General features: G+C 33.5%; 1 long non-coding RNA gene across 1 annotated transcript in view; it reads right to left on the reverse strand.

The window, feature by feature from the left end:
• The window catches only part of LOC120612518 (uncharacterized), a 534,137-nt gene that overhangs the window by 165,723 nt on the left and 342,316 nt on the right, over positions 1-26,098 (reverse strand). Inside the window, exons 9-11 of the long non-coding RNA XR_005655466.1 lie at positions 21,376-21,426; positions 17,029-17,112; positions 16,150-16,200 (exon numbers count right to left, since the gene is read on the reverse strand). This is a non-coding gene — a long non-coding RNA (uncharacterized LOC120612518). The remainder of the gene's footprint in view (positions 1-16,149; positions 16,201-17,028; positions 17,113-21,375; positions 21,427-26,098) is intronic.

Here is a 26,098-nt window from a genome sequence, read left to right on the forward strand (position 1 = left end):
TGGATGATTGTCTGCCTGGCAACAAGACGGCAGAAACACTAAGCCAAAATATCCTTATGTGGGCATAGCTGCCTTTTCATGGCAGAGCCAATTTGGATCTCATCCATTGGCAAGGATGTCCCAGAAGCTGCCAATTTTAGTTCAGCCTCTTTAAAACTCTGGATTGTAAACAAACAGTAGGATTTTCCACAGTGGAAGGGAGACTGAGACAAAGGACGAGAAGAGGGTAGGTGAAGCTAACACTTAGTTCACCAGAGGAATTAGAAGTTAAAAGAATGAACTGGAAGCAGAGATTACTGCTAAGGCCCTAGATTTTTTAGTTTTTAAAGTCCATAAACTACATGCAGCTTTTTTCTTCTTTTCTTCCCTACGCTTTTAAATTTCCATATCATTACTTGGTTTTTCTCCTTTTTTTATCTTAGTCTCTCTTGGTAATTGAAATAGTGAGTCAAAATTAGACACATCTAGTAGGTGGGTTGCTGGTTTATTAGAAAGGATTAGTTGCTGTAATTGCTTGGTTTTAATAGCATTCATATGACTTCATGTATCTCACAAACAAAGCTTTTTAGATTAAGTATTCTTGAAAAATCATAATTGACTACATTCAACATAATTTAGGGCAGGTCCAGTCACATCCCTTCCATGAGTTTATGGCTTCTAGAATCAAGCACAACTTTGATATGTATGTCTCACATACATATCAATGTTCTGCAATGTGATGAAGTCAAAAGAGCAAGGAGTTTAGAGTCAAAAGGCCAGACTAGAATTTAAAGCCCACATTACTTACTAGTTTGCTATGGGTCTTAAGGCAATATCCTTGAGTTCTCTGAGTTTTGATTTCCTCTTAGGAAAATGGAAATAATAATTACTTAACAGGATTGGTGTAAAAACTAAATGACTGCCTGCACCCAATATAATCTTATTATAGTTGTTGTTATATTATTATTAATTTATTAGTATGCTGTTGATTGAGATGAATGTGAAATTGTTGATGACTAGCTCACAGTATGGATATGATAAAAAAAATCATTTCAATTTGGTATCAATGTGATACCTATGGTCAGTAACGTCATCTTTTCTTAAAATTTAATGCATTGATCACTGTAAATTATGATTTAAAAAGTATAAGTAACCCAATCTTATCCATTAATTGAGAAGATAGAAAGTGCCAAAAAGCCACCATGAATTCAGGATCACTTTTAAATGTATTTGTATTTTATTGATCACTGCAGCATTTACATGCATTTGGAAAAAAGAAGTACATTTTCATGTTAAAGATGTTTATTAAGATTACCAAAAAAAGCTTGGTGCACATGTGGATTGGCGGGCCCCATCCAATAACTCTGTCACTCTTCACGGTCCATGGGCACACAGGCTGGGAATCACCAATGTTGGTTAAGGTCAAAACAGACAGGGGAGACTTACGCTTACTAGCACTGCTTGCCAAGTGGAAATGCTAACCTACTCTTACCCAGGATTTTAGAAAAGCATTTGAAGCTATTTTACAAGATAAATGGAAATGGGATAAACACAAGGCCCTAAGGAAAATATACTTCTAGTGCATTTATTAAGCACTTGGATCTGATGCATGACACCTGCTTGAAACTCAAAGAATTATCACAGGCTTTGCCGAGGAAGAAAAGACAAGAATTATGACTGCACACAGGCTCATACTTCAGCAAGTCAATGTTTTTAAATCAATGAAAAACAATCCAGTGATTCTGTTTGCTTCAAAGGGAAAGCAGTGTAAGATGACATACAGTATTTCAAGCTGTTCAAATTACTGATGGCAGAGTGGCAAGATATATATCCATTAAAACCAAATAGTTGTTTTAAAATATGTTGGCCAACAGAGATAAATAGTGTCTCTCTGAAGCAAATATAAAATTCTTTCCTCAGAATTTTGGACCCTATTATGCTTTCAGACACAAATACCTCTAGCTTATTTGGGAAATTTTCATTCAAAATTTCTCAAGTGCACCCATTGAAATCATTTTCTACCTCAAAAAAAAAGAGGCATTAGGTATCAAAGAATGCATATTTTCATAATAGGCTCTCTGATAGTCTCATTCATATTAATAAATGTATCATATTGAATGAGTTAAACATGAATAAGTAAAATATGTTGAATGTAAAGGCTATTTTCACAGAAGTATTATATCATCAATACTACTGCCCAGCTAGAAATTAATGAGCCATGTCTAAAAGCATTATTATTTGAGAGAAAGGGATACATGCAATTTATCTTCCTTTCTTAACTATTCTCTCATCAGCATTTTCATTAATAAACTTTTTTAAAAAGATTACTATGATACACAAAATACTAAATCATCATCTATTTGTTTTCAGAAGTGTGCATCCTCCTATCAGTGAAAATGATCCTCTTCATCTAGAAAGTCCAAGGTAGTGAATGTGAGACCACAGGACAATGAGCAATCAACAGCATTTACTAATTCTAGATTTTCAAAACTTAAATAGATTTCTTCTATACAAAAATTTTAGCCCAGTGACGATTTAAAAATGACCTTAGTGCTCTCCCAAGCTCTGTTCCTCTCAACAGCTTATGGTTACTTCTCATAAGGATGGCCTAAAAAAGAGAGATATGGTAGGTCCTTCACAATTAGAAAAAAATTACTCTTTCTAATCTCTCCTACTATCTTCCCCTCAAAAAATTGACTATGACAGAAGGTCCAGAATCCAGGCTTCCATTTTGATTAGAAACACGGAAAAATGCAAGAAATACTCATGAATTATGTTTGATAAAGACATTAAGAAGAGGATTAGTGTTTGTTGAAGGCCAGAATGTAGTACAACATTTTTTAATAAAAAGTTAAAAGTATATGAATAAAGTGATAATTATTGGTTCCTAGTCTTCATAAAGAAAGCTACATAGAATAACAGAAGCTGTAAAATGACCAATATTTGTACTGATCAATGATATAAATATCTACCAGTCTTAGTAGACGAATTGATTATTAGGAAGCAACATATAATTATGGTTAAAATGACACTGCAACATATTTAAAGAGATGTAAACTTTTTAGTTAAAGAACTTGGTCAGACAATAAAAATACCACTTCTAATTTTTAAACTCTATAATTTGAAATGATAGCTTAAAGTCATGGCATAAAATTTTAACCAAAAACATTAAAACTTAGACAATAGAAAAAATACGTATTTCAAATTCTAATCTCAAATTTAGTAGCAATGCTGCTGTAAATACTCTCTATAGATTGTCTTTTTTTAAAAATTTTCACAATCCTATGCTAATATTGAACTCCATTTTTGCTCAATATCATAGAGTTGAGCAAAAGTATCTAACCTAGGATTTATATCTAACCTCAAAGTGTGACTCTAACTACTATAGCACCTTACACTATGAAATCTTGGTTTTTACCTGTGAACCTATTTCTCCCTAAATTTTCCCCATAATTATAAAGAAACCATTACCCCTTAATTAGTCAAACCTAAGCATTACTTTTGACCCTCTTTTTTAATACACATTCCACATTCAAGCCACCAGCAAGCCCCATCAACTTCCTACAGAAATCTTTCTCGGTGTTTCCATCTCCACTATTCTATCCTGAATCGCCATTTTCTCTCATCTAGAATACTCAGTCTCCTAACTGGTCTTCCAGTTTACATTCCTGCTATAACTCACAGCAGATTTGGTAATATTTAAAATTGTAAATCAGATTCAGCTCCAAAGGCTTCCCACTCTGCTTAGAATAAAATCTTAAGTTTCTGTACTAGCATATCAAAGCCCTACATGACCTGGTCTCTCCCTTTCTCCCCAACCTCATTGTCTAGACTACTTTTCCAGTGAGAGCCAGATATAAGATGCAAGTTTATCTCCATCTGTACAGTCCTTGCACTTGCTCTTACCTCTCTCTGAAGCTATTCTCCCTCTTTGCCTAGGGCTGGCCCTGTCTTTCATTCAGATCTCAATTTAGATGTTGCCTCTCCCAGGAAATGCCTTTTCTAATTCCCAAATTTAAAGTAGCCAGTCAGTCACTCTCTATTCACTTTGCCCTATTCTACTTCTCTGCCTAACATTTCTCATACCTGACACTTTCTTGTTTTTGTTGGTTTGTTTATTGTTTTTCTACCCCTAAAAGATGTAAATTCTATAAGACATCGTCTAATTCATGCTGGATTCCCAGTGCCTCAGACACTAGAAGCTTAGTGAATATTTATTGAAAAACATTGAATGAAGAGTACTATTGCTTGCATGTGGAGCAATTACCCCTAGCCTGCACACAATGGTTTTAGTGATGCTGAGAAGAATCTTCGATACTCCTCGCACCCTCCTTAATCCAATTTATAGATATTGTAAACCTGGGATTAAAACCTCAATCTAAAAAGAAACGCCGTATGTTAATGGTAAAACATCCTCCCCCAAGGGCTTACATTTTAAGCTTTAGTAGTCATTTACACCTTAATGTGAATAACTTTAAGACAGGGATGAGAAAAGTTAAAAAAAAAAAAAAGAAACTACTAAGTAAATGAAAGTGAAGAAAAGGGGAACTGGGGCTACAACACACTTGATAAATTCAAAGATTGTCCCAGCTTCTGTCTTTAATAGGAGCTTTGTCTAACAAGTAAGGAATGATGCAGACTTAATGTTTCTTAGAAACAATCTTCACGTGCGGACAAAGAATGACCATCTGTTCTGATACTAAAGCCAAGCAAAGGGAAAAAAAAGAAAATGAAATACAGAGGGTTTAGATTAGATATGAGAAAGGATGCCTACACAGAAATATGAGGTGTTATACAATGGAATAAGTTTCTGCAAGAAAACAATTTTAAATTCTCTTAATATGGGATTCTTGAGAACTAATTCACATTTGTACCGGCAAAAGATGTTTAAGAAGAAATTATTCCTAAAGTCAGGAAAATGGACTTTATTCTTTTGTCCTTGTGAGTGATATCATTTGATAGAGTGAACAAAGATAGTTAAAAGACCTTAAACAATTAGAAATCCACAGTGAAGACTATATGACAGATGCCATACATGCAAAGCTGTCATTACATGCTGCAGCAAAACAGAGACTAAAACGCAACCTGAGCACATGAAGCTTTTGTATTTGATTTTCTTGTATCAGAAGTCACCTCTTGTATGACATAGAGTTGCCTGAGTGCTCTGCAAGGAGAGTGCCAGAAGAGGCGCAGAGGAAGCGAGAATAGTGCCAATGGTGTATCTTTTCATTCTCCAATTTTCTCCATGCAATATGCTTTTTTTCCTTCAGATCCTCTTTTATTTGAATATCTGACAAACCTCTAACGCACTGACGTTCATGTTCATGATGTAAAATTTTTCTTCTGTTCCACTAAATCCCTTTGTATTCTACATTCCCAATCCAACCAATTTTCCCAAGAATGGTTCCAGATTTTCAAGGATTCCAAGGGTATACTCATTTTGGTTTTGGAGTTCTGGAAATTTTGTTGTCATTTTTAATGTTTTCTTTTCTAAAAGGAATCTTAGAATACTGATATTAGCATATTCCACCCCATCTATATGACCCCTTACGACAAGGCACTTAGTTTACATTTGATCACATTCTAAGTGATTGAAGGCCAAACGATGTCCAGCATGATTTCTGAATGAATCTGTCACAGTAGTTGTCATTTAAAAAGTTCCTTGTTGTGGAGGTATACTGACAAGAAAAAAATCTACCTAACAGACAATGGAGGCTAGTCAGACTGCAGGGCGTCTTGTAAATTCATTATCAGTGCACATAATAACAAATACACTCTGGAGAATTTTTTCATCTAATTATCATTTTTATTATGATATTTTACATTTTGCACATATTCTTAAATCGATTGGCCAATGACTATAATGGAGTAGTAGTTAAAATTAAAAATTATTTTAAAAGGAGAAATAATTATAACGATGATAAATTAAATTATAGTCCCTTGTATTCAAAAGCATAAAAAAATTATGTTGACAAGTGACACAGTAAACAAAGTGGTACATTTCTTATTTTAAAATATAACATGAGAAATAGAGTTTCAAGAAATATCCTTCCTCATTTTTAATGTTTGTAACTTGAATTTTATGTTTTTATAGATTTGTCTGAAAGATTTGTCTGAACTTAGTTTATACGTTATGTTTATTTTTATAGTTTTATAAAATATATATTTTGTTTTATGTTTGTACAATATTTAATCAACTTTAAATTGAATAGATGGTGGTAAATTATCCAAGATTATGGAACACTAGAACAATGGAGTCCTATATGTGTAAAAGAAAAGTGACTTGATTACTTGATTAAAATAACCTACACTAATTCAAAGAATTACCACCATTTTTTAAAAAGCCCTGGTAATACGAACAAATCTTTACTTAGTGTTTTGTGCCTCCACAGGACCCTATGTAAAACCTAGATTGGGGCCATCACCGACTAGAATCTATTTCTCCATACCCTCATTCCACACACAGTAAAAGAATGTTGATAAAGTATGTTCATTGATGATCCAGAGAGAGATGTATTTCTGAAATTTTAATGTACGTAAGAACAATCAAGATGCTTGGGGAAAGTGCATATTCTCAGGTGATTTTCCCAGAGATTCTAATTTGGCCAATGTTGGTTAATTCTGAGACTCTGTATTTTCCCCAAGTACCCAAGGTAGTACTGATGTAGGGGGTCGCAGGTGTACTCTTAGAGAAACATGCTAGACTGTGCTAAAGTGGAAACAAGAAAGAGGATACATTGGGTTCCTAGTGATTGTGTCATAAACATAAAAGAGTGGTTAAGTAGAACAGATGGAAAGTTACAACTGAAAGAATATTCAGGACCACTCTGCTACTGAACATGAGTTAGTGGTCATTATTGTTCAGTCAGTTTTTTAATCACAAGATAAGGTTTTACAGACATACCTATTTTGTGGCCAAATGTTAAGTGTCTACATTTTAATGATACAAGAAGCTTCACTATATAAAGAGTTAAAAGACTGAGCTCTTAAGATTTACTGCCTGGGATAATATCTCAGTTATTCTACTTACCAGCTATGTGACTATGCACAATTACTTAACTTCTTGGAGTCTCAGTTTCTTCCGTTATAAAATGAGAATAGCAATATCTCATAAGGATAATGAGGAGATTAAATAAAATAATAAGTGTGAAGCAAGAATCCTGTTCAGGTATATATTGAGTCCAATAGATATAATTTAGTTTTATTATTATTATCATTACCTTTATCACTGTTATTTTAAAAATCATTATATAAATAACGAAATCCACAAATATTTATTGGTAATTTTTATTTATAAGATATTGTGCTAGAAAAGAGGATAAAACCCAAGATCTGCTCCAAAATACATAATAAGCTAATAAAAGAATTTCAGTACGTACTCAGGTAAATATAATAAAAGATAGAGAAAGCAGAAATGAATGTAAAAGAAATAGATGTAAAAGAGAAGTGTGAGATTATAAATGTAAAAGAGAAGTGTGAGATTATTTGTGACCTATGTAAATGAGAGAAAATTATAGATGCTTTATAGTGGAAGAAGCATTTGTGCTGAGACTTGAATGGCTGAAATATAGAAATAAAAAGAAGAGCTTTCCAGGCACATTGAAAGCATAACAAAAGCAAGAAGGTAGAACAGTATCCAGGCATGTTCTCTAATAGTGAATTATTCTGTGTGCTAAAGCATCTAGTACCCAGAGAGAGACAACTTGGAAATGAGCAGAAAAGGTAAATTGGGGGTGTTACATAGTAGAGATCTCCAATACTTTATTAAGTTTGAGCCACCTCCAAATCATTAGAAATACAAATTCAGGGGTCTCTTCCCAAACCAACTGAATTGGAACCTCTGGGGATGCAGCCCCAGTTCTTTGTTTTAACAAGTTCTCCTGATGTTTCAGATACAAGTTCAAATCTGAGAACCACTGCTATAAGGTATAGAATAGGTTGGAAGAGAAAAAGATCAGGAAGTCTGGGGTCCACCGTGAACCAAGTGAACCAGCTAGCACACTATTGAGGAGGCTATTGAAATCCCATGTGTGGGAGAATAAGAGGCTGAACTAAGTCAGTGGAAATAAGAGAAAAAGGAGTTGATCCAATTATATTATAAAATAAAGTCAACATTCTTGGCATTTGTTACCCTTTGCCATCATTAATTTAAAAGAAAGATTTGTTGAAAAGGTAACCCCTAGTTCAATCTATACATATTATAAACCTGAAAATGTGAAAGGGCTAATGGCACTTTCCCCCTCTACTTTAAAATTTTTAATTCCATTAAAGGAGAAAAGAGAGACTATGCTGCTGCAAAGCCATTTAAATTAGCATAGTAACTTTTGTGTGAATTGACAATTCCTGCTATCAGTAATCTAGAACTACCAGACCTCTCTTGCTAAATTCCAACTCTATTTGATTTCACACTGTGATTTTTTAATGGTCTTATTTGTGCATTATTTTAATTTTTCATTATATATTGTGCCATTTAGTGTTCTCCATGATTATGTTTTCACTGAACAGATGCACTACGGTTTCACTGCACCAAATTCTATGATCCATAATTAGATGTCAATATGTTTTCTTTATGAACTAAATACATTTTTAGTTACTTGGACATTAATTAAAATCACATGCTGGATTGTTACATCCTTTCAACACATTTTTGAGGAAATATTTTTGGTTTAGTTGAATACTTTAAAACATTTAATTTTATACTATATAATTCTTTTTTTCCATAAGAACAGATACTGTAGCTAATACATAAATATTAATTACAGATTTGCACCACAGAAGCTATTAATGAGATATAACCATTCACATGCAAAAACAATGACATTTGATGAATTAGGAGAAAACAGTAAGTTTTACAAATTGTTGTTTTTTAAATATATCATGATTTGTATTTATTTTTATGGCAATTCTAGAAAAAAATAAATGGAAAGAATTTCAGAATAATGGCAAACAATGACCAATATTGAACTACCATGGGAATAGAAGCAAATGTAAAAATTTACATACAGATAAAAAGAGCCATGATGATAAGGTGTTATGGAGCTCACACTCATTAATAATGTTATATTGTGCTATTTTGAACATTCTGAATTTCTCATGAATTTAATGATTCACTCATCTCATGGAAAAACTGACAACAGGCTTTCTAAAGGAGAAAGAGAACATTTCTAGCCTGTAACTAAATGTTGGAAAATCAAACTCCAAAGAGTTACTTCACTTATTCCAGGCATTCTCATCTGTTTTTATAAATGTAGTCTGGAACTGGCCAGAAGTTAGGGGACAAAGGGAGTATATATGAAAAGTATTATAGCATGTCTCTGTCATTCTATCTCTGTTACTCTATTGTTTTCCCATTTAGAGCTACATGCAGTTCATACAAAAATTCAGTAAGTATAAAATTTCCCTCAATATAACCGGTATAACAGAAACTATTACATTTTCTAACACTAGTCAAGATTCTGCCTCAAATTTAAGGGACATAAAGGAAAAGGTTGTGACCAATTTGGAAATTGTTTATCCAAAATAACTCTTCCTCTTGGGTTTCTACTGACCTGTTTCAGGGATTGTCACCTATGGCAAACTGATATTTAGTTGGTTGTCTGTGAAGCATACAGAACTACATATATCTAGATATCTATATAAAGTAGACAAGCAAAGTCATCGGGGTCCAATATCTCAGCATTTTAAGAGTGAAGTGACATTTTGCAAATATGTTTTAGAAGGGGCTAGCTACAAGAATTGAGCTTACTAAACACATAGCCATGTTTTATCAGTGATATTTACAAGCATACTTAACAACAAAGTACAAAAGCTAAGGAAAATATTTCTGCCTTGAAGGTCCCAGGAGGTAGCAGCAAGAAGTTCTTATCTGTTGAGAGCATACTATTGATTAAAATTTCTCTTTCCGGTAGGGAAGGTTCCATGTTCACACTTAAAGCAGAACCCCTCCATGTTAGAAATGCAGAATTTCATGCCCCACGTCAGACCTACTGTATTAGATTCTACAATTTGAAAAGATCCTCCTGGTATGTATATTGCACATTAAAGTTTGTGAAGTCCTTTCCTAAGGCTATTAGTCACAACGGGGTGCTCATAAATCATATATTCCACCATATCCAAGACCACCATAGATATTTGGGGTGACTAGATGACTGGATGAAAAAGAATATTTGGGACATAGACTAAAAAAATAGTTATTGTATATCTTAAAATCAAATTTAACTAGATGTTCTGTATTTAATCTGTCTCTCGCATTTGGCACAATGAAACTCCCTCCAGCCAGCCCTGAGACTTCTTCCACAGGAACAGCTCTCTTCTGTCTCTTTCCTGTATTACTCTGCAAAGTCAAGAGTCACTCACTCTCCTATCTGGCTTGCCTGTGCTTGAGACCACCCTCACAATAAGAAAATTACATCACTATCTGCCAGTTGAAAAGTAAATAGACTTCCATTTCTGGCAAAATGGCACACCTACCCTACCACTGAAGAATTCGTAAAAATGTTAATAGCCTCTTAATGGCTTTAATTCACAAGAAAATAACAAATATTCAAACTAAAATCTAAGTGAAGGTAGAAAATAGTGTTAAGAGGATGACTGAAACTATGTTTCATCTTGAAGGATTTATTAAACAAAGTAAACTTAAAGTTTTCTTTTCATGGCCTTCAGAGACTCAAGGCACAAGAGACAAAGACCAAGGACTGCTCAAAGAGAAAATTCTTAAATTCTTAAATTCTTAAATAGCTGTGACTCCAGAGGTCCAGACATCGCAGCAGACATGAGGTTAAAGGTATTTCCCTGAGATTTAATAAGAAAAAATAGTTTACATAAGAGTTTGCAGTCTAAATTCACATATGTAGGTACTCTAAAAATCTCAAGGCAAAAATTGGATTTACATTGGTTCCAATCTAGGTAATACACACAGATGCCACAGAGGTAAATAGAAATTTTCCCTTGAGCACCTATCTTCATCCTGGGATGAAATATTCCCCACCGATGAGGTTTTAAAAAACATCATGTCATAGTTTAAAACTACATAACCCACTCAACCCCTCAAAGACATCAAAAGAGAAAACATGCATAAAAATAGCAGAATTGGATTTATGAATATAATATATTTAAACACACCTGGTATATTTTTAAATTAAATATTAAAATATGAGTAGAAAAATCAACAGAGTATTAAAATAAAAACAATTAAAATTTTAATCTCAGAAGATAGATTAATAATAGATCAGGGATACATCAGTAAAACAATGAGGAGTCTAAGAGAAAATTCCTAAAAATCTGTGACACCCCCTCCCCGAAGTACGACCTTCATAGTAAGAGCAAAGTTAAAAACATAAGTAAACAACAATAACAACAAAACAGCTTTCACATGATTTTACAGCCAGCCTTAATTTTCACAACTTGAGTGTTCTGAAAAATTCAAGCTAAAATTTAAGTTTATAGAAACATATGCTAAAAAGAGAGAAGAACTACGGTATAGGCAACATTTAAAAAAAAAAATTTCTGAGGATTATCTAATAGGAATGAAAGAGATCAATCCACATATTCAACATCCCCCAAATTCTCGTTAGAAAAATGAAACCCCACCTAGGCTCAGTACAGTGAAACCACAGAATATGTATGATAAAGGGAAATACATATGAGAATTATAAAGTCAATTTATTTTCCAAGGAGTGAAGGTTTGTTTGATAGGTAACTTAAATCCAGACTTCAGTGGAATTATATATTCAATGCATGGGGAAAATAACTGTGAGAAATGAATTCTATGAATTTGATGTTATAATTTTTATAATAGTAATAATCGTAATAGTAAGAGTAATAATTTATTGTGGAGTCAGAAACTATAGACTAAAAAAAAAAAAAAAAAAAAAAAACCTGATACCAAAATCAAATACTATGGAATACAAGATACTGGACTTAAGCAGTACCAAAGTTCTCATATTATTGGAAGAAGTGTTAAGATATTGCTTAATATTAGATGGTTATGTATTAAATAGTGATGTTAAAGTATCTAGGTTATTCATTAAAAATATTATAGTGATTGGAAGCACAAAACTATATTGCTGATCACAATGTAATTAAATTAGAAATAATTAAGAAAAAGATAATTAGATAACTAGAATGTTAAAATTTTTTTAAAGCACACTTCCAAATAATCATGATTCAAAAAGGAAACAATAAAATAATAATAGATTTAAATTCAAATCTTAGTAGAACATTATGTATCATTATTGTGGGGTGCAATTAAAACAGTATTTAGAAAATAATTTATAATTATATGTCTATTTTAATTAAGAAGTCATATTATCAAATAAATTAAGAAAAAATAAGAATAAACTTTAAGAAAATAAGAAAAGTTACTATGAAGATAAAACACAGTAGTTAGTAAAAGAAAATATATATTCTGTAGAATAAATCAATATGTCTTACTTATCAAAACAATAATAAAAATGTCAATCATCTGGCACACAAAAAAATTTAAAAAATAAATACACCAAAAAATAGGAATAAAATATGAGGCAGAGCTACATTAGTGTAGACTGTACAAAGATTATAATTTTTATATGAATAAAATTTAATTTATTAAATAGGAAAATTCCTAGAAATATATAACTTAATGAAACCGTCTAAAGATGAAATAGAATATCTTAAGAGTTCTATACCCTGTAAAAAAATAAAATTTGTAGAAAAATTCTATACTGAAAACTCTATGTCTGGATAGTTTTACCAGTGAGTTCTACATAGCAGTTAAGAACCAAAAATTAAAATCCTAAATATCTACCATAGGATATTGTAAAAAACGAGAAAATGCCTCATTTTATATTGTGAGACTAGACTATCTTGAATTTGGATCCTGACAATATGAGAAGGGAAATCTCATAATCACAGATACATAATTATAAATATATAAGGAAATTAAACCTAGCAATGCATGAAAAATCATAACTGAGTTATGTTATCCTAGGAATATATTGTTGTCTTTGTATTTGAAAATAAATTACTGTGATTCATTACATTAATAAAGGGAAAAATCTTATAATCATCTCTATTGGTTTATAAAATTGAGAAAAGTTATTTAATAATTCAGAAATTATACATGTTTAAAATAAAAAGCAAAACAAAATAAAACCTCTTAGCACACAAGAGGAAAAAAGGAGCTCCTTGACTAGATAAAGGTAGTTTGGAAAAAACCTATAGTAAACATAATTCTTAATAGTAAAATAAAAACTGTCCTTATAGTTTTTGAAAAGTAAATAGAACAAGATAATATTGTCTCTACTCATAATAGTACTAGTTATCATTTCTACTCATAATTGTACTGGTTATCATGGCCAGCAAAGTAAGATAAGAAAAATAAATCAAAGTATTTGCATTGGAAATTAAAAAAATAAAACTTTCATTAATTACAGATATATTACCTATATACAACAAAGCCTAAGAAAATCAAGATATATAATTAGAATTGATTAGAAAGCAAGTTTAGCAAGCTTACAAGATACAAAATAGCACACTAAAATAAACTATACTTTTTATATCCCATCCACAAATTTAGAATGTACAATATTTTTAAATATTATTTAATGCTTTATAAAAATATATGGTCTGAAGAATAAACAAAATCTGAAGAATGAGGAATGATAAAAATCTTTAAAATATTTACAGATAACATTATAAAATTTATTAAAAATTAAAGAAAACATATAGAGAGATTTTTCAGAAATTGGAGGATTTAATATCATAAAGTCAAATCTTTCCATTTATCAATAAAATTCTAAACAATATCTAAATAAAAATTTTAAGCAGAACTTGACAAGCTGATTAAAAATGGAAGCGCAAAGGGCTAAGAATTGTTAAAGATCTTCTGAATAACAAACTGGAATATATCTCTTACTAGAGATTAAGAATGATTTTTAAATTATTGAAATTAAGACATTTTGGTATTGCCATAGAGACTGAAAAATACTCCAAACAAAATACCCCAGCAAAAGATCTACACATTCATGGAAAGCTGATTGCTGACAAAAGTAACCTTTCAGACCAATGATAAAAATAAAGAATTCACAATAAATCATTCTGGGGCAATTGATTATCTATATGGAAAATAAAAAACCAATTAAGCATTTCTGTTCAACAAAAGACACCATCCAGAGAAAAAAGAAAATGTTTTCAACATATACAACAAGATTCTAGGATCCAGAATTTCCAAAGAATTTCTGCTAATAAATAATAAAACAGAAAAAAAAAATGGGCAAAGAATTGAACAGAATTTCACAAAAGAGAAAATCCAAACAGGTAATCAATAAATGAAAAAGTGATAAACTGCATTATTTTTAGAAAAATATAAATTAAAACTACAGTAAGATAGCATTACATACGCATTAGATTGGCAAAAAATTTAACTCTGACAACACCAAGTGCTGACAAGCATGCAATGCAAACAAATATTTACACATGTATACACTGCTGGTCAATGTGGAAATTAGTGAACTACTTGCGAAAAACTTTGTGATTATCTAGATTACCTAGATTTAAACCCTAAAGAAACACTTACATACACACACCAGGAGAACATTCATAAGAGCACTTTTTATAATAGCAAAATGTCCATTGAAAAAATAATAGCTAAATAAATCAGGTGTGATCATACAATAGAATGCCAGAGAGCAATTGAAAGTTAATTAATTACATTTACCTGCATCGATGTCTAAACCTCTGAAACCTAATACTGAGTGAATAAAGCAAGTCATTGAATACATACAGTATTATTCCATTTATGGAAATTAAAGGCAACATGCAAAAGTAAGCAATATATGATTTAGTGTTATAAAAATATGGCTAAAATATAAAGAAAGGCAAGAAAATTATAAATACAAATTCAGAGTAGTAATTTTCTCTGCGTTACATGGGAATGGAATAGAATCATAAAAAGGAACACAGGAGATTGCAAAGGAATGATAATGTTTCATTTTGCGAATTTGTGATCTGTACATAATAATTCTTTAAATGATGATTATTTGTATGTTTTGTATATTTTATAAATATTTCTTGAAATCTCAAAATTTATAAAACAATTAAAAGTAGTAATATAAAGTAAATGGTTTCATTAATACTCACATATTCAATACAATCGACTTTGAAAGCAATATTCTGCCAAATTAACTCAGAATTTGAAAATAGAGAAGATTCAATAATACATCAGTCTGTGTACCACATCAAATATTGAAAACAATTTAAACAAAATCTAGCGTCAGTCTTTACTTGGAGCTGTCCCTGAATTCTATTTAGTTACTTGCACTTAGTAAGTGATGAACTAAGGCCCAAAGACTGCATGAAAAAGTTCAAAAAGTGAATAAATGTTTATCAGCATATATGTTAATTCAACAAACATTTATCGAGTACCTATTACATGCAAGGCAATAAGTCTAGTGCTGTGGAATTCACAAAAATACGAAGATACTCAGATCTTCTCCTCTCACTTAGAATTTCTAAATAATCTCCTAGTGTTTCTCTATCTCTGTCTGTCTGCCTGTCTGTCTCTGTCTCTGTCTCTGTCTCTACCTCTTTTTCTCTCCTTCTCTCTCAAGCAAACCAACTCTATCTTCCTTGTGGTTCTCAGACCCATATTTCTATTGTATAGAGCCTAACACAGTATCCAATTTATGATAAAATTTTCAAAAGGATTTCTCTGATCATTCTTTTCTTTGCAAGCCTCTAATGGTCCCCCATCACATACATTTAAATGCCTACCAGATCCAGGCAGGTCATTTAGATGAGTGAAGCCTGCCCAGGGGAAAAAGAAAGAGAGAGAGCAGAAGCCCTATGTATAAAAAAAGGCAGCAGCAAATCTGTTCCAGTCAAGTATTGCCTCATAGGAACAGAGGCTCAGTGTTGTTCTCTCTTAAGAAAAGAATAAAATCTGGATTTCTAAATTGAAATCACCTAACTTTTTGATTCATTTTCAAAACCATTAAAGACCTTCCGACCTACAAAATAAAGTACAAACTCCCTGACGTAGCATGCAGGGCTCTTCAAATTCTAATTCTCTCACGTTTCTTCCCACATTCTATGTTCTGCAGTCTTCCTTCCTGTACACACCATGTTCTTTGACAGTTCCAAGATGGGTGCACATTTATACTTTGGGTCAATCCCTGATCCAAATCCACTCACCTCGAAGGACTACGCTCAAAGCCACCTCCATTTGGAAGTCTTCCTTAACACCTACAGGACAAAGTCAGACATGGTTTACTATATCTGTCTTCTTTTCTTTGTTCATATACATACAGGCTGTCCCTGACTTTCATATTTTCAGCTTCTGAACAGCCAACACTTTCATGCATTATACATCGACATTCCAAAGTGCCTTTTGTATGCCAAATTCAGACTTTCATATATCAGCAGATCAACGAACATTTTGCACTAATGTGTGGTGGCACCGCCTGACAGCCAAGAGTTCTGTTTGGGCAGTCATGCCATCTTTGTCTGTCAGAGCAGGCTTGATGTAATTATTTGAATATTTTTTGCTCTTTGCCCTTATTATTTTTCCAAAATGAATGGAAAATGAACATTGAAAATGCTGATAATAGTGATAAAAATCATAGGTCTCATAAGCTTAATACAGTTGAAACAAAGATGAAATCATTAAGCATTCCCATTATGGCACAGCTTAACCCCAATCAGACTCTTAATAGATTTAAGCCCAGTGGTTCAATTATGAAGAAAAAATATAAGATTAAGGACTCTGTACAAAATACTGGAAATAAATTGTTGAAGATTGTGTGTAAATGGCAAGATATAATTAGAAATTATATCCTATACTTCAGATCTCAAGGGAAAAAGAAAACTCTATATAACATATAAATCTATTTTTTTTTACTTTAACATTATGACTCTATTATGTATTTAAGAAACGTATTATGTAAGAATCTATGGATATTTGTTGGGCTCTTTATTATATCTTTTTGGGAATCATAATGCTTTTTATTATATCTTTAAACTTTGGGTGTTCTTGATCCACTTGCTCCCTCATTTGCTCAGCCACTCACACACCATCCAGGACTGCTGTGGAAACTAGCCTCGCTCATCCACCACTTGATAGCCACAAGTTCCATGGTGGAGACTTCAGTACACCTTCTGCCATAAGAGAATGGAATTTAGAGCAAAAAAATGGCATGCTCTGTGTAGATCAAAGAGAAAAGACCTCAAGTATTGGGAAGCGGGAGAAAGAGTTCTAACAATTTCTAACTATATGTCAGTTACTATATATATATGTCACTGTTTATCCTCATAAAATTTTGTCAAGGGTCATTGAGAAGATGAGGGAAATGAACTCAGAGTTTAAGTAACTTACTCAAGATCATAAATCATAAATTGTAGCCATGCTACAATTTAAAATCAACTCAGCCTGAATCCAAAGTGTGCATCCTCTTTCAAAAACACAATGCCTTTAGTGTATTTAGTATTACAAATACCTGTCAAGACTACTATCAAACAATCAAAAGATATATGTTCTTCTGCTCCATTCTTTAAATTTGCCTCTTTGTCTATGACAATTTAATCTTCTTTTTCCAAAAGTTCTAATAAAGCCATTTCTCTAATGGTTGATTTGAATAGCTGCTACAAAGGAATATCTTGTTCCTCATCCAATGAGTGGTGATTTTGTCTTAATATTAAATATTTTACACAGCTCACATACAGCCAAAATTTTCTGAAATGAACTCCTTTGTTGTTCTCAGGAGTGAACTTTTTCTGTGTGTATCTTCTCACAGTTCTTACATTCAAAGAGATTTTGAAATGTCATGATATACATGTAAGTGATGAATAGTGTATGCAATAAGATGAAAATCAAACCTAAATTTCCTGCTTATAGTAAAATGCCATGTGATCCCATGAGATCACAGCAATTTCAAATATGTTTTTACTCCATAAATTTGTGCTCAAATACATTAATGAATAATTGAGGACTAATCCTATGAATGTCTTACTCCCTTGCCTCAATTTCTTACTACCCTTTTCCTTCTTAAGGTATTGCAATTAGTGCCTACAAATATATCTGTGGGTCTTCAAGTTTTCCAATATCTACCTGCCCTAGCCCATTAGTTCATTTTCCTTGGATTCTCTATAAAATTTAATATGTACATGGTCCCTGCTCTATCTTGTATTCTGGCTCTTCTGAAATTGACAACTAACTACCAGAGATTGTGAAGAGTCTGCTCTCTAGCTGTAATTACTTATCTACATCTATATCTACTTTTACCACCTAGACATCCCTTGCAGATATTTTTGGTGGCCCTCTCAGATATAAAGAGATCCTTTTTTCCTACTGCTGTTAGTGCTCCCTGATAACAGCTCATATCTTCAGCCTCTTCAGACAGATAACCCCACATGGTCTTGGAATCACCTAAGTTTAGGTACCTGAGAGAAACATCGCCATGTTGGATGACCCTGAGTCAATAAGAAACTAATGGGAGTACAAAAAGCCTCGTTCCTCAAGGCAGGACAGACTTTCTGACTCACCAGTGCTTCCCCGTGGGATGTGGCTAAAGTTGGACACCTGCTTAGTTTTGCTTAGTTTTTCTTAGTTTTTTTCCCTTTTCCTACCATCCACTATCACTTATGTAGAGATTTCTCCTGAACATATAACTCTCTTTCCTAGTTTTAAGCATTGTGTTAGGAGGCGCTATACTTCTAGGGAAATTGATCTAAGGAAATGCCTAAAGCCAAAACAGAGTATGTGTTTTCTTTTTGTTTATTCGTTTTTTCCCTGGACTCAGTGGCCATAACCCAATTTATTGGTTGTGTGATTCCAAAATTCTGGATTGTAGACCATTTCTTCTAAAATTTGTTATTTGTCTGCTGCAACAAACTGAAGCTAAAATCCAACCTGGTAATTTCAAAATAATTGCCTATCCACACCTTCATGTCTTGGCCAAGCTTTTGGATGTAACTGCTACTCTCTTGGAATAAAAAGAAATTTGGTGGTGTTGCTAGGGTAGAGATTCAGGGCCTCAAGACTTGTGGACCTATGGATGCTATAGATTTACAGGTAACTAAAGGGAACATCTTTGATAGGAAGAAGACTCAGGACCAAAGAGACAATAAAATGTCTGAATAAGCAACTCCAAAAAGGCAAAAATAAATTCTAATGCAAAGAGTTTACAATAGGATCAACAGATGGATCATGGAGTTTGAGGAGGTTGAATTCAAGGCTTATCTTGGTGCAATTTCAGGAGGCACTGACCTAGAAAAACATACACCTATGGCCTGGGGACAAGTAAGGATCTTTTGCAACTGAGCTAATTCTCATACTGCCAGGAAGCCTTATTTTCTTTCTTGGAGATCAATTTACTTGTTCTTTTCTGACTTCCTGAATGTACTTTTGGAAACTAAGCCTTCTTAACCATTTTGCTACATTTAAACTTGTGATTCACGCCCCTCAGTTAAGACTCTCATCGGCTATCCTCCCTAAGTATCTTCCCCCCTTGCTATGAATGCTACCATACAGAAACTGTATTTTATGCAGACTTGTGTGCCCTAAACTTTTCCAAACCACTCTATTGTGTTGCCACACACACACACACACAAATATATGGTATTTTGTAACATTAATTTAAATCGATTAGCATTAATTTTGAACATTCAAGTTATTATGTACTATCTCTAATTGTATATCTGCTTCCATCTTCCCAACTGAATTAAAGGCTTCTAGAAGAGCCATATTAACTTTACTTTTAAATCCTAGTATTTTGTCAGATCTGATCTTTCATAATTTTGCAGGATGAATAAATGGCATGTATTTACTTAGCAAGAAATTATTGTGTACCTACTATGAACTAGAACCTTTTCACTTGTCTATAGGTATCACTTTGAATGATACAAACATGCTATCTCTTCATGGAATTTTACATTTGATTGAGCAAATATAGCCAATAAATAAATAAGAAAATAGGGGTTAAGTTTTACAAGGGAAATAAAAGGGAGATGTGATAGAAACTGACTGCTATGGGAGAAGGGCTCCTTCAGCTAGAGTGCTTAGAGGGGACTGTCTAAAGGAGTGGTACTTTGGCTAAGAAAGGACAAGACAGAGGAAAGGTATACAGCAAGCAACCGCAACAGCAAGTATAATGTAAGGTAGTAAACAGAAAGAAACATGTTAAAGAGGTAGTAAACAGAAAGAAACATGTTAAAGAAACAGACAGAAGGTCAGCAAGACAGGAAAGCAGTGTGAAGAAGACACATTCTACCAGATGCAGCCAGAGAGGAAGGTGCAGGTAGGTCATGCTGAATCACTAAGCATCTAAAGATTCAGCCACATGTATCTGACCAAGCTGCATAATTTCTGAGGCCCAGTACAAAATAAAACTATGCAGCCCCTCTTTAAGAAAACTGGAGGGAAATGAAATTTAAAGTACTAAAATTTTAACCCATTTTGCTTTCTTCTTCAGTCTCTCAATCTGTAGTGATTTTTTTTATTTGCTATTTAATATACCTCTGGCATAGATGGATGTATTTGCTAGGGAAGCACATAGGGATGCTCAGCGCCATGCCTCATTCCAACACATGGCAGGACGTAAGCACCCAAACCTTCACCTTCCCACACCTCTGATCCCCCCTCAGAGATGGAGATGATGCCATTTTCTGACTCAGAAACTGTTAATGTTATCATTTTCAAGGGAAAACTAGGTCGTGGAGAAGGTAATTCCTGAGTAGTCAAATACAAAATGAAAGTACTTGAAACGTAATTATCAAAGAACAATAAACCTAAAATGCTCACGTAGTGTATCCTGCTTACAGGAAATACTGCATCAATCCTGATCTAAAGATAGTCAGGAAAGAGATGATGAACCTCTTTCCATTTTTTTTTTTCTTACTAAATTCCTAGTTAAATTTTAAGATTTCTGTTTAAGCCAGCATTTTCTCATTCAACATTTATTGAGTATCCACCATGTGCCAGGCACATACCTGAATACATTAACTCCCAAACTGAAATGCAAACCACAATATAACTAAATCTTAGCTTTTTATGTAGTACAGTGTCTTTGCAATTAGAGTTCCATATTTCCTATGAGACTGAACTTTTAAATTTAGTGTTTTTTAATGTCCCAAGCACTGCCCCATCGTGTTTAACACCTCAAACCCTAGGACAGAGATATTTTTATTCCACATTTGTAGATAAGGTAACTGGAAAGCAGTGTTCTTAGGTAATTGGGGGAGTTGCACAATTGGAGACTGAGGCTGCAGCTCAGGGTTGTCTCACTCTAAAGCCTAAGTTTTTCCTATAAATTACCCCTTCTCCCATCTTCCCCCTGCAATGAATCACCATGATTCTTAAGTCCTCACATTCACAAGTACTCAACAATTCAACAATTCTGAAATATTCATTTCAAAAAAGCCTACCTTGTTTGTAGTTAGTTTTAGAAGAGTCGTACTTCAAATAGTTCCAAATACCTAAAAGAAATTTTGAATGCAATGTTAGCAAACTGCAACACTTGAACATAGTATTGGCTATACATTCTAAACATGCCTCACTGAAATATTTGAAATCAAGCATGGAATTAGGTTATTCAAAGAGACAAGTCTGTGACTTAATGTTATTTACCACCTTATTTGCAAGGATCACATTTCCAAAAATGTTAACAGTTGTATGTATATTAAAAAGCAGTATATAGATCAAGGCAGTGATTTTCTGAATACATCGAAAGTCTCATAGGATTCCCAGGGACCTGCTGATTAACCCAGTAGGATATTAATTATAAACACATCTGCCATTCTTACTTTTTGTTCTTTTTCTTTAAATAGGAATGGAGTAATTCAGACTTGTGTCTGTGATTAGGTGTAGCTAGCAGCGCATGATGGGCTAGATTTAGATACATTTATGAAGCATCAAATCAAATGAAACAGTTTACTAGAAAACATAACTTGTACTGGAGATTAAATGTTTAAACTAGGAAAAAAAGATTTAAAAAAAAGTTTAACCTTAAATAAAACTGCATATAAGGTGGGCAAATGTGAAAGAATAGATAGCTTCATTGTTTCTCTAGAACAAAAGTATTTATAGGTCCTATATTTTGTGACTCATCAGTGTGCTGTAAAATATTTGGGGTATTACTCATAACTACAAAAAAGATATAGAACAGTTTGATGTTAGGGCAAAGGACAAGGCGAACAAGCTGGCATTCTACTTGTGACTTTCCTAATTATAAGAAATTGAACAGTTTCTCTAATTTTTGGCTGCTTTTCTTTCTCTGCAAAAATAAGTATATCATTTAAAACAAGTGATCCATGTGCTTTGAATCTAAAACTGTCACAGAAGACAAAATGGAAATAAGGCTTAGGGAGTGCAGAAATGTAGCAGATTGTAATAAACCCTCCTTATATTTATTGAGCAATGTAAGTTTGTGGTTATTATGTAGACATGTGCTTTAGGGAGCAGAGAAATTACCCAAGGGGCATTTTCTTCAAGCATTCTTTTTCTCTAGAGCTAAGATGAGCACCAGAAGGAAACAGACATAACAATACAAATGAAAAATGTATTGATAATGGATGAGAAGACCAAGATTACATAAATCCTTTAATTCAAAAAACATTCTTTTGCAGATAAGACTAGTAATTCTGAGCAATAACTTAGTATTTAAAAAGTTCATTTTATAGACTTTTTCCAGTGTTTGTCAGTAAGTAGTAAACTCTAAAATCAAGTTAACCTTTCATAACAATATTAACTCTTAAAGTAAATATTAATTATCAGTTGCTCTAAACCATTTAAAGAAAGGGCGGGGCGGGGGGGAAACATGTGAAAATGTCAGTCAATAACTTCCCAGCAATCCAATTTTAATATTACCTCACATGTAAACTATAGACACTTTTTTAATTTACTTTTGCCTATAATCTCTATTGTATTTTGTCAATTATATTTCTAGAATTTTATGGCAAAAACACTGGAAATAACTTATTCTGAAATATTGTTAGGTAGACACTATGGGCTTAGAATTGTGTAAAGGACACATATCATATATTTATATCAAAATATGTAAAATAAACATAGTTGATTTTCTCCAAGATGGTAAACTATCGTTGAATATTGGTTTTACATCCCAGAATATCAATCCTAGATATTCTAAAGAAATTCGACAGAAGTGACTAGCTCTCAAATTAACTAAAAACTGTTGAAAAATTTTGGAATAACCAAAAGTGGGAAGTCCTGGAATATGTCGATGCACATTGGGAGATGGGGTTCTCACTTTTGACACTGAAACTCTCGACATCTTGGATCAGATAATCCTTTGTTGTGGGGGGCTGCCCTGTGCATTGTGGAATGTTTAGCAGCTTCCCTGGCCTCTATCCACTAGATCCACTAGATATCAGTAGCACTAGCACCATCCATTTATCCAGATATTGACAATCTCTCCTGGAAGGCACTGAGAACCATGGATGTGAATGATTTTAACATTTTCTCTTCCCAAACCTATATCAGAACACATGTATAGCCTCTAATTTGTGATACTGCAAACATTCTGAGTTAAAAAAGTGATTCATTGCAAAAATCAAATTAAGGATGTGGCCATTTAATTCAAGCCTAATAGCTTCAAGGTAGCCACTATAACATCAAGAGAGAAAGGTGTTAGGAGCAAAGACATAAAAAAGATTAAAGGACATTATCTTAAACAAAAATTGAGGGTGGGCATCTGGAACATCAAACTTACTGAAAACAAACAAATTTGAAACCTATTAAGTTTGTAAATAGACTTCATTGTCTAAGAAACCACACGACTGGTTGAAAAATTTGTTTGCTCAAGACTTAAAACAACTTCTTGGACCCCAGCCTTCTAAGAGCAGGAAGTCAGCTGAGAAAAAGGTGCTAAAGTTAAAGAGGGTGCATTCCTCAGCATCCACTTCACCTGGGACGACTGAGAACAATAGACAAATGAATAGAGCAGAATTATGACCTAATTAAGGAAATTCCCACCCATTCCCTGCCCGCCCCCACCCTGTCAAGGTAGGGGCCTTCACCTTATCTGTGCGGTGGTATTTCAGATTCGCTATGAGCCAAGGACTGTGGACTGTTTCTAATCCTTTCCTTTTTCTAATTAGGGTATTCGATTGTGTTTGGGGCAGATATAATTTGTCTTTCAAGTTCATGGAACTCTGGAAAAAGTAAAGACACAAATAGACCTAATTTGGAAGCTATCATGAGTACAGAGTTCCTGTACTTTGATTTGGACTCAGTAATTGAACAAATTTTAGATCATCTCCTTGAGGAGGGATTGAGTTTGTTCTACGAGTGGGATGGAAGGAACAAGGAGATATTTTGTGTGACTAGAAGGTTGGATCATGGCAGAAACACTTACTTTTCAAATATCCATATGGTTCTCTACATTCCCCATCCTCTCTTATAGTTAGATTAAAATTAGAGGACTAGTTCTGGTTCCCAAAAGACTATATGTAGAAGTGACACAAATCATGTCAAGGCTGTGACAGTTCAAAGCACCGTACCTCCTCTGAATCTCTTTTTTCCTTTGGTGGCCCCTTTGGAAGCCATGTGTTCAGATGGTGGAGGCACAAAATGAAGTGAACCTGGATCTCTGAGTCACTGCTTGAGGAAGAAACACTGGTGCCCTTCACTAGGCTTTGTTATATTAAACTATTGAGATTATATGGTATATTTGTTACTGAAGCATGTACTAGCCTATCCTTCCTAATATAGTTATCTAGCCAAGAGTTCTACTATTTACCACAGCCACTAGCAGAGCTAGAAAACACGCCACTGCTGTATGTCTTAGCTACAAACAGAGCTGACTGCTGGTGAGGATGTATTTAGGGTTTCACTTAGAAGTTATTAGATAGTATGTTGCAAAGACATGGAAGAGAAACAGAACCTGGAGTAAAGATTTCAGTAGGAGCTCATACATGCTCCCCTCTCTGAAAAGTGATACAACATGTATGTCCCCTCTTGATAATATATTCATTAGTAGTTGAAAAGTGGAGTAATTCTTTTATATAGTATTTTGAGTCCACAAGCTCCTTCCATGCTGTCACATGTTCTGCCAACAATAAAGAGCCTCCTTCCCTCAGTCATCAGCCTTGATGGTGCCATCCCTTCTGTACTTTAACCGGCACCCTGGTCTCTTCTAATGGGCTGATATTTAGAGTCAGGTCGAGGCTAAATTTTCATGCCAAATTAACTTTACACTTCCAAATTTTCCAGATCCCTGTACCTACACTACCAGTTTTCATCATCCACAAAATATGTGGTCTCCTTTATGTAATAAAAAAAATTGTCAAAAACAAATAAAACCCCTCCAGCAATAATAGATAAATGGCAAAAGAATGTTTAAAAATATTTTAGTTGCAAATATATTTTTATATATTTATATGTATGTATATATTCCCTTACAAATTTTTTTTTTTTATTTTCCTTAATTGGTCTTTGCTCAGAAAAAATAGTAGAGTCCTCAGTAGACTTCACAGTAGACTCCTCAGCTGCTCTCAGGATAGCTACCCTTGACCAACTCACTGTCCTTTCAAATTCAACTAGTTCAACATCTATCTCCCTCTAAAAAATCTATTATTTCCCCTATTACTTCTATTCATTTGAACCAGCAGTCCATCTTCCATTCGCCCATGTACAAAATTCAGAATTATCTTTCAACTCTTTTTCCTCCACCCTATAAGCCATAAGATGCCAAGTGCTATAGAGTCTGCCATCAGTGATCTTCTGACCATGATCTAAAGCTTTCCTCCATTCTCAATCAACCTTTCATATCTGATTTTTTGACCCTCATAAGAGCTGCTGAACTAATCTCCCTACATACAGTTTTTCCTTCTTCGATGCAGCCTTAACACCTCTATCAGAATTGTATTTTTATCAAGATGCCAATTATGCCACTTTCTTTCTTAAAATCTATCAGATTTCCTCCATTTCCTACTATACCACTTCTTCATTCTGTCACATAAGATCTTATTATAAATCTATCCTATCTTTCTAATTTTGTATCTCATTTTTCTGCTACCTTTATCCTACGTTTCAGAAAATTGGATTGCTTATTCTTCCTTGTGCTCTTCCAAACCAGGGATTTTGCTAATACCATTTCCTTTGGCCAAAATATTCTCCCCATTTTTCCAC

This window comes from Pteropus medius, unplaced genomic scaffold, assembly GCF_902729225.1.
Source record: "Pteropus medius unplaced genomic scaffold, Ma_sr-lr_union100, whole genome shotgun sequence".
Taxonomy (NCBI): domain Eukaryota; kingdom Metazoa; phylum Chordata; class Mammalia; order Chiroptera; family Pteropodidae; genus Pteropus; species Pteropus medius.